Raw genomic sequence first — 15,007 nt, forward strand, 5'->3', positions numbered from 1 at the left:
CATATATGTGTTATTAATGTATTGCTTCTCGTCACGATATGGCTGAAATATTGCCGATGTGACGTTAAATATTAACTCAATCACTCACTGATGCGTCAAAACAGATACTTACCAGTAACAAGGACATCCGCCATACATGTAAGTACAAATCAGAGTGCAGCATTCCAATATTCCGTGAATTCAAAGACTACTCGCTCACAGTAACAGCTGTACGACTGCACAACATACCACTGACGCATTACATACAGTTCACATCCACGAGCAAGGTGCGGCATAATGAGTTTTTAAAGCCGTTTGAATAGCATACCGCCCTCGTTAATAGTCGTTATGATGTGATCATAGTCATGTCAGATGAGTACAATATGAATGAATTTTACGGTCGAGGAAACACCTGACTTGCATTGACTGATACGATGTAAGTATGATGCTCATAGTCACTATCATGTAAATAAAGCGACAAAACCCTTTCCATATCCAATAGAAATTTCCTAATAAAGCAGAGTCGAGAGTTCGATTCCGACAATGTCATAAGCACGTGTTTATGAATCAATATCAAATAGTGATGATACCAGGTGCTCGCGAAATGGTTAGCGTATCCTGCCCCAGTGGTGGCACCCGTCACAAACACATGCAAAAGTCAGTCAACTGTTCACCTGAAAATGCACGGGAACATATGGTACAAGTCAAAATAGGGAATTGCTTCGGATCGAGAATAAACAGGACTTGCACTGACTGATCATGACACGATGGAACTGTTATGCTCATAGTCACGCTCATGTACATAAAACATCTGTCATTTGAATTAGCATGTGTTATTTGGTTATATTAGTGTAAAATGTCAAATAATATAGAGTACTTATGTGACTGTAAGTTACATAAAGGCACGAGGATGTGTTACGTTGTTGTGGATTCAGTTGAGGCATTGTATAACGTGAATAAAGGCGAAAACCCTTTTCCATGATCATGAACACAGAGCAGACGAAACAACATCCTGGGACGATAAAGAAAAGATAGCCCTTGACTCAATGAGCGAGAAGCTTGGGATGAACGACGTAGATGAGTATTCATTTGGTCGAGCACATCGCTTAGATACTAAATCAAAAGTAAGAGAAATTATCCTTAAGTTTTCTTTTTTTTTAAATAAAAGTTTTATTTTGGATGCTGCCAAAATCAAACAAGATTTATCCGAGAGGATAAATCGTTTAGACTGGTTCAAGCTCGAAATGATTGTTAAATTGCTTACTTAACATATTACAAATTGGTTATATCTGAACAAAAAATTGTTTTGTCAGATGATGGCAGTTCACTCAAACCAATGGGTACAAATCGAGTCCCCCACCCCGTCCGTAGTGTTGGCTCGGATAGATCTGGACTGGAATCCACGATCTTCGTTAGGTGTTTGCAAACCAACCCACAGGAGACCTAGGGACTCGGCAGTGGTATGGATCATAAAACCTTATTGGAAACTGAATATTTCGTTGAAATTCACTGAAGGTGTCGACATTATTTGCCGTCGATAACATCCGTTGTCTATTTAATGATTATATCTGTTTCCGTGTTCCAGCAAACAGTATAAGTAAATTTGGTTGATTTTCTGGTGGCGTAGCACTGTACATGTGAAAGATATGTGATCATTACTTCAAGAGAATTCATCTGAAGTGGGAAAACTGTATGTTTATAAACTACTTAGGCTGTGGAGAATCTGTTATTTAAAGAGGAATATATACTGAACAGCATTGAAAACGCACCACCATGAAAATGGATGTATTTTTATCCGGGCTTAAGTCATATGAAAATATATAAGTGAATGAGTAATATACGACGTTCTGGACGGAGCATGAAGAAGAACAGCTCGTCAAAACACATTCCTATTTTTTTTGTGAGCGACATCACCAAAACGCAACAAATTGCGTGCACATCATGGAAAACGTGTTTTGTTTCACGGGAAGCATGCAGAATAGGGCTATAAAAGACAGACTATTAAAAGCCACATAACTTGTTGCTGCAGACGTAAAGGGTACTGACACAAGAAATGCCAAGATTAATAGCAGAGGAACGTGAACATGCCTTGGGCATGCTTCAAGTTGGTACGTCAAGTAGAGTCGTTGCACAACGGTTTCAATGTCATCATTCAACTGTCCTCAGGCTACTGAGCAGATACCAGCAGACAAGAACCACCAGAGATCGACCACGTCCGGGTCAACGTCATGTAACTACACCACGTCAGGATCGCCATAGTGTTCGTCGGCATCTTCGTGATCGTATACTTCGGGCTACCAGGACTGCAGCAACCCTACAAGGCCGATGGGGTTTGATCAGCGCTGACACCGTACGTCGACGTCTCCGCTCAGCAGGGCTACGTGCTCAACGTCCATAGGTTGGACACCAACTCACTGTTCGACATCGAAATGAACGTCTGCGTTGGGCCAAAAGGCAACGTCATTGGAGATTGCGGCAGTGGCATGAGTCCCGTTTTCATTTACGGAATGCTGACGGTCGACTGCGAGTGTTGCGTCGACGTGGAGAACGTTACCACAATGACTGCGTTGTACAGACAGATCGATGGGGGGAGGGGGGAGGGGGGGGGGGGGGGGGGGGGGTTTGTCATGGTGTGGGGCGGCATCAGTCATAACCATCGAACAGAGCTCCATGTTTGTCGTGGAAGAGTTAATGCCCTTTACTACAGGAATAACATATTGGCAAATCACGTCATCCCATTCTTTCATCAGCACCAGGATATGCACACCTTATATCAAGATACTGCGAGAGTGCCCACAGCACGTGTTTCAACACAATACCTAGCGAACAATAACGTGCCTCTGCTTCCATGGCCAGCCCTGCCACCCGATCTATCGCCAATTGAACATCTATGGGATTACCTGGGTCAACGCCGCTCACGTCGTCCGCAAGTACAGAACCTGTGAGAACTTGAAGATACACTAGAGTGGAATGCCCCAGAACACTATTCGCAGACTTATTCGATCAATGAAAAGACGTTGCATGGCCTGTGTTACTGCCAATGGCGGACATACCAGATATTGACTTTTCATTTTAACCCTATGTGTCTTCCTTACACTGATGACGTAAATGTAATTACTGTGTGGTATTCCTGTTTCCTTTGTCGTCTTTCTTAATAATCCGTCTATGTCTGTTCTAATTAAAATCGGTCATTGCTCAAGTTGTTTTTGTAATATTTCAAGATTTATTGCTGGTGCGTTTTCAATGCTGTTCAGTTTATATACCCAATTGTATTTTACTCCTAAAGATAATAGTCTTGACGATGTTGATGATAAAAAAGTCTGACAAAGATAGTAAATAGATCCATTGGAGATTTGAACGCTCGAGTTCCTCTGCAGGATGATTTTATTTTTGAAAGTGAAGACACTTAGGTGAAATTATAGCTTTCTTTTGTAAGCCAACAACTTCTCATGACGTAAATAAGTTTAGTTTATCAATTCTGTAAACTTTTGGGTTTCCACAGAGTAAATTGAGGAAAGCCTGGATACAGTAAAGGACGTTTTTCGTTTAAAGGCGTGTTTGGAATCAACTTGATAGACCATTGTATTGCGTCCACTACTATATTTGCTCAAATTACAGACAATGTTTGTGTATTGGCGTCCAGGGCGTGATGACTTACCAACATCATGTCATTTAATTAATTTAGGCAAATAAATCAGAATTCCAAATTAATATTCTTATGAATATGGAAGTGGTTTTGCCGCTTTTACTTCTGTACATACAAAAATTAAAGTTTTCTTTTCTTTACAAACCATGAGGCTTCACATACACTGGATACAAAAGTTATCAAGCATATTTTGGGGGGTATTTTTATACAGTTGTATGCTCAGTCTAAACTAAAAACGAAATCCCCACAAAAAAATTATTCAGTGTGTATTTTGTCATTTAAGAATTGTGTACATTTGTCATGACTGATGCGTTGCTACTTATTTATTGACCTGTGACCTGTGAAATGACGTTTAGGCATTTATTGATGTATGCTGACATTTTGATCAAACAATTTCGTCTTTTTATTCCCTTACTCAGCTATACACATGGTTGTCGTAGAATATCATAATTGGCACAAGAATTGGATATGAATGGCACAATCAAAACCCCTATTATTGTGCACTGTCACTGAATATCTTCAGAGAATAGTTGGACAGATATAATTCTTTTTTATGTTTAGGTGGCTCTCAGCCCCTTCTGCACTGCCATTGGTTGTGTAAATTTGGGCCTCTTACACATAGGAAACTATGATCGCGGGTTTCAATCCAGAATCCGCCATGATTATGTACCAGCGCTTTGAAGCATACATGTGCTCGTGGGTTTCATCGAAGTAGTAGCGTCAAAGACGCGCATGGTCCAAATTCTGTATCATTTGAGTGAGTGAGTTAAGATTTAACGTCACATCGGCAGTAATTCAGCCATACCGTGACAAGAAGTACATTTATACATACATTTAAACTAAATAAAAAGCTGTCAACGATGGACAGTACAATAACTAGAATATCACAGTCTATTTAAAACTAGTTGGGAATATATCAAAGTGATCATATATTTTCCATTTGGCAATATCTTATAGATCAGAAGATATGTCTTGATAATAACGACTATCCCCGACTCCATTTACTGATTGTTCCCTGGTGGTGACGTCTTATATAAACATGTATATACTTTAGAATACTACGTTAATTTTAGTTGGTTGGTTTGTTGTTTAACGCCGCACTCAGCAATATTCCGGCGGCGGTCTGTAAATTATCGAGTCTAGCCCAGACAATCCAGTGATTAATATCATGAGCATCGATCCACGAAATACGGATCGATGACATGCATCAACCAAGTCAGCGAGCCTGACTACCCGATCCCGTTAGTCGCCTCTTACGACAAGCATAGTCGCCTTTTGACAAGCATGGGTTGCTGAAGACCTATTCTACCCCGGAATCTTCACGGGTCGTTAATTTTAGTAAATACACGTAATGTGTGATATAAATCCAATAAAATGTAGATTTTGTAAATCATCACTTATCTTAATACAAACTTATTATGACAGTGGTCTTGGAGAGAAAGAGAAAGAAATAGTATTGTGGACACTACATCAATACAAAGATGAGTCATGACTCCAAGCTGTAGTATGACTGACCCACTAGACCGTGTTGCAAATGCCAAGAGGATCTTTACTCGCTGCGATAGTGGTTTTCCAGTCATCATCTCTACGTCCCTACTCATTTGGTTTATCCCTGAAAGAAACAAATATTCACCTTGTAATATTATAGCTAGACTTCGTGTCCTATTTGGTCACGGCTTAACATTAACCTTTTCATTCATTTATTGGATATGTTTTGTTTGAAGTAAGGATATGGCTGCTGGAAATTACGATTATAATATCGTTTGATGCCATGTACACAAACCATATATCCACGTCACAGCAACTAACTCCAGTGTTCAGAACAACAGGGTCCCCAGGGCGGCTACATACCAGTCTAGCAGCTGGAACGGCCCTCCCTACAATACAGTGAAGCCTGTGAAATGACTGGGGGAAACTGTTATAATTATAGCTGCTGCTGCATCTCCTGCCTGTACGACCACGTCTACTACTACCGCCACCACTACTACCGCTATCATCACCACAACTACTACTACTGTTGCTTCCACTCCTTCTTGTCAGGACAAAGGCAAACATATACATCACTTGACACTCAACTCGACCCGTGAAGATCCGGTGTAGAATAGGTCTTCAGCAACCCATGCTTGTCGTAAGAGGCAACTATACCTGTCGTAAGAGGCGACTAACGGGATCGGGTGGTCAGGCTCGCTGACTTGGTTGATGCATGTCATCGATCCCAATTGTGTGGATCGATGCTCATGATATCGATCACTGGATTGTCTGGTCCACACGCGATTATTTACAGACCGCCGTCATATAGCTGGAATATTGCTGAGTGTGACGTTAAAAAACAAACCAACAACAACACTCGATTCACACACCCACCACTCATGACATTAATCGTCTCGTTACATGCGATTTCCCCTCCACATACTAGATACTGGGAGATCAAAATTACTCACACACTATTACTAATAATACTGCTAATACAGCCACTTTTACTGCTCTCACGCACATGTAAATAATTAATTATTACAAATTAATAAAATGCATTATTTTGGTAATCTTACATTAATCTAATTCAAGGGGCTTTTTTCAACCTGCCTCTGTGGTCATCTGTCAAAGGGGAGCTACTCTTCCTGGTTTTATAGCGCAAGGCACCTTATCGGGGTAATATACAGGCATTGTTCTTCACATGCACTAAACAAATGGAAGTAGCCCATGTTGCAGCTGAATTTGGTTACTACATCCTTTTTTCATTTACACAACCACACCAGTAACACGCTTTTCCCCTCACATTCCACCAATTACTTCTCATTTTAAGCATAAGCATATATATCTGTATAACATTTCCTCAGTGGATAGTAAATTTAATTTCATGTAATTGTATGCTTCATGTAACAGGAACATGTACTGCTTCTTGTTTACCTTTATATTTTAGACCGCCTCCGTGGTCTAGTGGTAGAGTGTCCGCCCGGAGAGCGGAAGGTCCGGGGTTCCATCCCCGGCCGCGTCATACCAAAAGACGTTAAAAGATGGTACTTGTTGTTACCCTGCCTGGGGCTCTCGGCATTACAGGGCTAAAACAAGGACTGGTCGGCTCGGAGTCAGTATACTGTGTCTGAGTAGGGTATTCATGTTAAACTGCGGCATGGCATGTCAGTGACCTAGCACTATAAATCGGCATCAGTCCGGACTAGTACAAGCAGCCACACACACACACACGTACATACACATGGTTATTTTATTGCAATAATCTTGGACGCGACGTTAAACCCAATTTCACCTCACCTCACCTCACTTTATATCTTGAAGTTGTGGCAAGATTTGGACAATTCATAATATGCGAGGCAAGAGTTATCCTGGCATAAACATGCGTCGAAGAAGTCTCTGGGTTTTGTATGTGCACAACTGGTGAGAAGATCCTGGTCTAGCACATTTCTACATATTACATCGCACGATGATTGGTATGTACGCGTCGCGGAAGACTTTTGGGCTGTGAGAAGTGTTTTTTTGTGTTTTGGGGACATTTGAGGCAAACCCTCCAGGTCCTTGTGTATAATGGTGGTTGTAGAGCCTACAGCAGACTCCCTGTGTTTGTACCCTCGGAGCTGCGTTTGCTGTTTTGTCCGGGCACCTTCGGGTTGACAGTCAGTCGTGTTTAGAGTTTCCCAGCCCAGGAGTGTTCTCCATTATTCGTGCCCTTCGTCTTCTCCAGTCCTTGGGCTCTTCTGTATATAAACCCTTGGCCTTACATCCAACTCAAGTTTATGTGCCTTTTTCTTGCAATGGTGGAGCATCTACCTCTGCTAAAGCATTATCCTAAAATAATGAAAACACGCGGTGTTGGGGGAAAAGGTCAGGTTTATTTTTGACGTAAAACATAATAAATATATGACATTAGATTTCCTCCAAACCCCCAACACTGCTTACTGTACACCATTTGTTGCTGCGGTTACCATTGCCTTGGCGAAGCGCTGATGCTGCTCACCTCTGCTCACAACATAGCGTTGAAACGCACCGGACTTCCAATCGCCATGCAGTTTGATTTGTAATGGTAACACACACATAGACACGCCTCTCCTTAACGAATGTCCCTTGCAACCAACAGTTCGTAGTTCAATGCCTTCATCATTGTACCCACGATAACGAAAACTATACATATTTCAAGACAACTTTAATTATGGTTTTTCTTTTCTTTCACATGATTTTCACACACAAAACTGAGTTTGATCATTAGATCCTCACTTGTGCCATGTATTTTTTGTTAGGGGGATTCGGATACACTTCGCGCACAAGTTTTAATATACAATCTGGGATCCCTCTTCCGTTTTGTCCACACCAGTCCTTCATCTGCTGCAACGTTTAATATCCGTATCTTCAAGTCCGAGTAGTCCCCATGGTCCCTGTTATGGTGATCACCCTTCAGTGACTGACGATCTCTAGCCCATTTTTATATTGTGTTGTTCACTAATACTTACTGCTTTTTAATATTTTAAATCGAATCAGTGATATTCTAGTTATTATACTGTTCCTCGTTGACAGCTTTTTAGTTAAATATATATATCATTAATGTATAACTTCTCGTAACGATATGGCTGAATACTGCCAATGTGACGTTAAATATTAACTCACTCACTCACTCACTCACTCAAGTCCGAGTATCTACGATCTCTCCCAAAACATCGTCTCTTTAGCTCAGTCCAGAAGAGTGGGAAGCACTGTTTTCGAGTTAACGAATTTCTGTAACATGGTGGCCGCACAATTCCCGAACTGCGATTGCCTGTGGACATTCCACGGTATCATTTCATGAAGATGTGATTTTGAAACCAATAACTTACGTGTTTCTTGAAAAGTCTTGGAATCGTTTGAAACCATTAAAACTTACGTCCTTTAAAAACGGCGCACGTGGGTGGTTGTTTACACATTAACCAATTAAATTAGTGTGTTATCATGACGTCATATCGACCTGTCTGATCACTCGTATAAGTTTCGCCCACGAGAGTGCGGTAGTCACTACCGCAAATGCCCCTTTAAACCCCAATCCAGTCATTCACTTGTTTATATGTGGGGAGCGTCCCAAAAAGCGTAAGCTTTAAGGGTCATGACCACGGTTAATCCTGAATTTCTACACCACACAATGGCCGCAACGCTGTACAACGAATTGCGGCGCCAATCACGACCTTCTTGTCTGCATTATAAACTGAACCTCCACATCCCCACCCCCTCCCCCACAACACGCACGCACGCACACTCACACCTTGTCAACTCCCAAACACCGAAAATAGATACGCCGGGTATTTTCGTTGTCGGGTGCTGTGTTGAAACTCACGGGTCAGAATGTGGGTCGAAAAGTATTGACTTATCCAGATAAGTGCCTGCTGTCCTGCTGTTTGAAAATACCCACTTTTGCCATATGAATGGCAATACTCTCTTCTCATAAATGGTTCATCATACAATAGAAGAAGCATAAAGCAGTAATTATCTTAATACATAATGGTAATAATGAAATTATTACCCTCGCATGTGTGTCACTGATTTTACAAACCTCGTGTAAGAATGCATGTATTACATTCGAAATCGCTCGGGAAATACAAGAATATCTTTTTGTATAATCAGTATGTCACACATGATCGTATAATAATCTCTATTAGGGCTGGGACAGGTAACTCGGGTACGCGGGTCGGGTGGGGAACTGAGTAGGACCCGGGTACCTGCAGGTCTCCCCAGACCCGTGGTTAGTCGCGTGATATATTGTTTAATGACAAAAAGTATCTTAAACTCTATGTTTAAACGGCGTTAAACAACAAAGGACAAAAGGACAGCAACTACTGGGGTTGAATAACACTGACAAAACCCTGAAATGAGACCGTGTCCCAGCTTTTGAACCCGACTTTTTCCGGGTATGTGAATGATTTTCGTCCCACATTCTGACCCGTTAAAGCAGAGATTGAATAACTGTGATTATGGATCCAAATATATAACCAATCTTGCCGCTTTGGCGTTCAACTGTTGAGAGACTCACTCACTCTGACTCGTCCACGTTATTTATGAAACCTCCAATTGGTGAGTGCTGGGTAACGCTAATAGCTCTGCCCCCGTGTGGACCCGGGGTAGAATGTGTCCTCAGCGCCCCATTGCTGGTCGTAAAAGGCGACCTGTGTTGGTGGAGGAGGGGAGGAGCGGAGTCTGGTAGTTGAGGGCACTGGTTCCTGGACCCTGAGGGCACTACTTTGACCCTAACTTCACTTAGACGGGTGGTAGAATGGGCCTGGTTCTATCAATCGGCTTGTTACGCCAAGCCCTGTGTGTATTATTTCAAATTCTTATATTTGCACATGCATAAATCATATTTATCACAAATGTATTGCTTGGTTGTTTTGAAATCACATCTAATGAAATAAATATATTTTGCCTCGAGTCCTATGCCAGAAGGCGGTGGCTCATGGGCTAATCTGGTAATGTTGACCGCTGACTTCTGTATGTCTCTAAGTTATTTTTATTGGAAGAACCAGCTTGGCAATAAATTTAGTAGACAAATATAGCTATTCATGTCATATTTGCTGGAGTATAACAGCCCCGTAGCCTTAGTTTTTGCATTTTGGATATCCAATGCAATAAGACACCGTCCTTGTTGACACTCGATGGTGGACGGGGAGCAGGGGTGCAGAACCACTTTATCTCATTATGTCTCAAAAACACTCTGGCTCTAAAAGAAAACATTTAGATGCTAGATCATATGATGAAGAAATTGATCGCCAACTGGATTCCTGGGCTCGATTCATTGTCGAGTGGAGGTTTAAATTTATGCCTCAAACCTACTCCGATGTTACAAATGTCAAAATTGTTGACATGGTGCCCAGACCTGCACCCGTAACACAGTCTGTGTCCGCTGTAGTGGCTCACATGACCGTACTCAGTGCACAGACACCATTAAATGTGCAAATTGTGATGGGGACCACTTGGGCTCATCCAAACTTTGTCCAAGGTCTATCCTTCAATCCAAAATATTAGAAGTAAAGCACACTGACAATGTCTCTTTTCGTGATGTAAAAAACTTAGTTCAATCTCAATCACCAAATATTCCTACAAAATCATACTCTGCAGCTGTAACTTCAACTCCAATTGTTAAAGTTCGAACAACATCTATCGGATGTCAGACAAACATCTCTTGAGTGAGTGATATGCAGAAAACCGTAGATATCCCACCTCAAACATCTCCTGATAATACCAAAACAGCAACATCAACTTCACAGACAGAGGATCTACAATCATCACATCCTGCTTATGGAATATTGGAACCAGAATCATCAACATTTAAAGGAGACTCACATCTAACACAAACAGAAAAAAATAAACTGAAAAAAACGGCCAGGGCACTTCAACACTTGGAGGTGCCTTCCTGTCAATCCCCATCTGTCAATTTGAACCTTTGGCGATGAAGATCACTCCATCTCAGACAGGCCATGGGAGTAGACGTCCCTCAAGGTCAAGATCCCCAGTAGAACCACCATGACCAGTTCTAACCCCAAATACAGTGGAATTGCAGAGGACTAAGGAACAATTTTAATAAATTACAACTTTTAACTCAAGATTTCAATCCATCAGCATTATGTTTACAGGAAACATACCTTAAATCCACAGACAAATTTGATTTAAGACATTATGATTCCTTCCATTTTGCTTCTCTCTTCCTGGTGAGACGGCTACTGGAGGATCTTCTATTTTGGTACGTCAAAACACCCTTCATAGCCCTGTTCCGCTCAATACCCATCATGGCAGTTGCAGTGCGTGTTACGCTGCATATTGTTTTTACTTTGTGTTCAATCTATATTCCGCCATCAACTTCTCTACATCAGTCAGATCTCCAAGCCCTTTATGACCAACTCCCTCAACCCTGCATTATAATGGGAGATTTCAATGGCCATGATCCACTTTGGGGCAGTAATAACTCCAATACAAAAGGTAAGATACTCGGGGATTTCTTCTTATATAATGATTTAAGTATTTTCAATGATGGCTCTAACACATATCTACATCCTGCAACTGGCTCATACTCTTCTCTGGATTTATCTGTTGCAGATGCCAATCTGTTTAATGAATTCGAATGTTCAGCCCACAATCACCTTTGTGGAAAATAACCATTTTCCCACTGTAATTTCAATCTTAAATCCATCTGATGCTCCACCATCATCAAGATGGAATTTTACATCATCAAGATTGGTCTTTATTTCACACAATATGCACTGATAGTGTACAGCCTGAATTATTTTAAATGTTAATGATCCTTTTCAAGTTTTTTCTGATGAATTAAATGTAATTGCTGATGAATAAATCCCAAAGTCCTCTACGGTTCCACATATCCGTAAACCATGGTTTAACATGCATTGCAAACAAGCTAGAAAGGCTAGGAAGAAGGCAGAAAAATATTTTCGTCGCCATCCAACTGTCCATAACTTAAATCAATTTAAAATTTTGAACGCCAAGGCTCGTCGCACATTTAAACAAAATGAACGACAGTCATGGCAGAAGTATGTTTCTTAAATAAATTCACGAACACCTATTTCTATGGTTTTGAATATGGTGCAGAAAATAAAAGGAAAAGGGTCCAAAACCAGTGTTCGCCATCTCAAGGAGGATGACACTCTTCTAACACATAAATCTGATATTGCTAATAAATTAGGTGAAACATAAGCTCAACGATCCTCTTCATCCAATTATGTACCTAACTTTCAGAAATTTAAGGAACAGCAAGAAAAAAAAGAAACTCAATTTTAACTCCGATAACGGTGAGGATTATAATGAAGTATTTTCCATTCATGAGCTCCATACTGCCCTCGGGCAAGCTCATGATACTGCTTCGGGGCCTCAATAATATTCATTATCAGCTCCTTAAACATTTTCCTGAATCGTGTTTAGAACGATGCTCAATATCTTTGACAATATTTGGACTTCTGGTAATTTTCTATCATCATGGCGAAATGCTACTGTCATTCCTATACCTAAGCCTGGTCGAGATCATACCGATCTCTCTAATTATCGGCCAATATCCCTTACCACCTGCGTTTGTAAGACTATGGAACCTTATGATAAATAATCGTTTAGTTTGGTTCTTGGAAACCAACAATCTCATTACTAACATTCAACGTGGTTTCCGCAAAATTTCTTTGTACCATCGATCATTTAGTACGTTTAGAATCTTTTATTAAAAACTCCACTCACTCTACACTGAAGTAGCCATATAATGATAGTGTTTGAGGGAGTTGAGCTTGATTCGCTTTTTGCAATAGCCCAGACCATATCACAGCGGGGGCACCTGCAATAGCCTTCACACACAGGACACATATGTTAACGGCAGGCTTACCCTTCCCACCGCCCCTTGTAATAACAACCCAGATATATGTATATGGCCTTGCTTACACTCTCTATGCCGTCACTTAACGGTAGCTGAGCCATATCACTGTTGTTTCAAACATGGGGTACAATGTCCAGGATACGGTGAGCGATGGTCCCGAAACGATATTTGAAATGAGAATTTATCAGGGATAGACGTTTTTATTTTTCATTCAAAATCCCTTACAGTTTCATATGTTCAAAACTCAATATAAACAATTTATCTCTATTGCGAATGCGTATGTAAATATAGCGACAACACCCTTTAATCCGACTGTTTAATTAAAACAAAGCATTGCGATGGCCACCGCCTGGTGCTGACACAATGTGATTTCTGCCCAGTGCTCTGAATGTCAAAGTGAAGATATTCAATCACGCGCGGGTTAACGGCGGGAGTAACTATGACTCTCTTAAACTTCAAACTGAAAAGGGAGAAGGCCAGTGAACTGAAAAGGAATCTGTGCACTGAGACATGAATAGGTTTTATTAAGGCTGTTTCTCGGACTAGCTGGACATTACCGAGTTCTTCGGGTGAAAAGCCCTGCATACGTAGACTAACCTGAGTTATCAGCCGTGGCACGGTCCTACTGGGAGGTACCTCTGCGTGGTGGAGCTATCAACTGACTCTCGAGAGTCAGGCTAAATGCCGCTACTGAAGGAATGGATGAGATCCCGTTGGCTACAAGTCCACGCGCTGTTTCAAGACCCGAGGGGAGAGCCGGTGGAAATATTCTCCAACCGATGCAAATTTGTGACGATTTCCGAAATCCTTATCCCCTTCCAGCCCATGGTCTGTTGTTGCCAGGAAGCCTTTCTTGCCGCAAAAGCCATGACGACCCACATGGAGCGCAAACACCCCAGTCTTCCATTGAAATTCACCGAGATTCTCCACTCTTCATGGCACCATATGCCATCACGGTAAGTCTAGAGGACCTAAGCCAAGCAGGAGGATTGGGGAGCATAAGTGCGGTGCATGTCCTATGACCTTTTACACGAAAACGGGTCTGTCACAACACACTAGGCATTGACACCCCGCGCTTAGGAACAAGCAGCGGCAGGAAGGTCGATCGGCGGAGAAATTTAGGCGTAAACGTGTTCGTCAGGAGGCCGACCTGCGGAAGCAAAAATGGACGAGTCGTGAAGTCATGTTACTTGACAAGTATGAGCAAGTCTACCATGGGTGTAAACATATCAACACCCTGATTGCCAAGAAACTTAATGGTAGAACACCTAAACAGATAAGCGGTAAACGTGCAACTTTAAGGAAGAGCAGGGGCACGACTGTTGACAGAGCGAGGAACAGGAGTGAATTCACGGTTGGTGATTTCAGCCTGGCTATGGATAGTTCGCCAGAACCCCTAGCGGGTGGAGGTGAGATCAAAGGGACTCCTAGTGAGATAACGGATGATCAAAGAAGGGAGCAATTCCGAAAGACACGATGTCTGATAACCCACATGGCAACCGCGCTGTAGCTCTGAAGCAAAACTGTTTGGATGGCCATACCTCTGTTGGGGATTACGATGACATGCTGGTTCAGCTAGGGCGAATGACGAACAGGGCAGAAAAACAAAGGAAGAAAAGACAAAACATGGGGCATAGGAAAACCAAGCGGGGCCGATCTCGGGGTAAAGCGGCGGAGTTTAGAAGGGTACAACAACTCTGGGCGTTTGATCGATCTAGACTAGTGGCGGAGATCCTTGATGGGAAGCTGGATACTGCATGTCCGGTAACCATTGGGGAAATCGAAGCCGTCTATAAGGAGCGATTCGAGGGTAGCGACAGAGAGGTGAATCTGGCCGATTACCCTGTTGAGCCGAGGTAAATGCTCACATTTGGAAATGCACACTCACCATTGCGTCAGTCGTAGTCCGACTATACACGAAGGTCCTAGCTAGCAGGTTGCAAAATGCAGTTACACTGCATCCTAGACAGCGCGGTTTTACTAAGACAGCTGGTTCTGTAGACAATATCCAATTATTGACATCCATGATTGAGCACGCGAAAAAGAAA

This window comes from Haliotis cracherodii, unplaced genomic scaffold (genome assembly GCF_022045235.1).
Source record: "Haliotis cracherodii isolate W230 unplaced genomic scaffold, xgHalCrac1.p SCAF_20, whole genome shotgun sequence".
Classification (NCBI taxonomy): Eukaryota; Metazoa; Mollusca; class Gastropoda; order Lepetellida; family Haliotidae; genus Haliotis; species Haliotis cracherodii.